A 1,404-nucleotide genomic window follows, 5' to 3' on the forward strand; every position below is an offset into this window, starting at 1 on the left:
TTCTGTACCCACTGTATATATATATATATATATATATAGCCAGAACAAACTACTGAACAGTTATATTTTATTAACTAATGTTAAAGATTAATTAATAAATGTATTAAAAATAAATTAATAAATACTGTAACAAATGTATTGTTCATTGTTAGTTAACTAATGTGACTTTATTATAGTGTGAGTGATACCATAAAAATATAATAAAAGTAGATCATAGATTTACTGAAGCCATTTTATAGCATTGTGTGTGATACAGACCAACATTCACATTGTCATTCACTGAAAATCCTGCTCTAGTTCTTCTTGCCATGTTCATGGGAGTTCTCAAAAGAGAAGCAGCATTGTCCAATTGGTGAACAAATTGTTCTTTTGAGTCAGATCATTTCAGAGAATCAGTTGATCTGGGTCAAAAATACCATTCTGAATGATTTGTTCATAAATTGTTGTTATATGATTCTTAAGTTCAACTCACTGATTCAGTGTTTCATTTGCAGTGGTTAATAGCTCTCTGGAGAGTTTGATTATGAGTGAATAATTTTTGGTCATACAGGTATTTTCTTTAAACTGTTTAGTTATTGTCATAATGTAAAATTTCTCCTTTTGTGTTTCACAGAAGAACATTTTTAAATGACATGAGGGTGAGTAAATAATGGCAGTAATTTCATTTTAGGGTGATTCATTTATTCCTTTAATATTGGTGTGCATCCTGGCACCATTTGTTCCTTTTTGTAAACTACAACAATTTAAAAAAACACACAAACACTACAACAAACTCTTCCAATATTCCCTCGGTTCCAAAACCATTGCCATTGTCAGTGTGTTTTTCCAACACGTTTCTCCGGAGACCAGACTAACACAGTCTTTTCTTCAAGCAGCCAATCTCTTAAAATGCCAAGTGTAACTGGGTGCCCTACTGTTCCTAATTAAAGCATGATTAAAGAGCAAAATGAAGGATTCCACAAAAGATGTATTCTCTCTCCCTCTCTCTCTTTCTCTGTCTCCGTCTCTCTCTCTTCAAGGAGTTCAGATTAATCCCCATTGGATGTAGTCGAACCATTTATGCATCCCTCTTCTTCTGTTTATCAAATAAACCCAAGTAATTAGAGACTTTAGATAAGTAGGCTAAATGGATGCCCACCCTGTGTTATCCAAGCGCTCTATCCTGATAGGAACTCTAGTGTGTTTAGTTAATATCTGCTGTTATCCTTGTTGGAGAACAATGGCTTTGTGTCTGGCATCTGCTATTATGCTCACTGGGGCTTCTTTGACCTTAACAGACGGGATAGTCTGATTACACAAACCACCAGTGTTGGGGGTAACGCATTACAAGTAACACGAGTTACGTAATCAGATTACTTTTTTCAAGTAACTAGTAAAGTAACGCATTACTTTTTTAATTTACAA

This window comes from Sinocyclocheilus anshuiensis, unplaced genomic scaffold (assembly GCF_001515605.1).
Source record: "Sinocyclocheilus anshuiensis isolate Anshui unplaced genomic scaffold, SAMN03320099.WGS_v1.1 scaffold1015, whole genome shotgun sequence".
In the NCBI taxonomy this organism is placed as follows: domain Eukaryota; kingdom Metazoa; phylum Chordata; class Actinopteri; order Cypriniformes; family Cyprinidae; genus Sinocyclocheilus; species Sinocyclocheilus anshuiensis.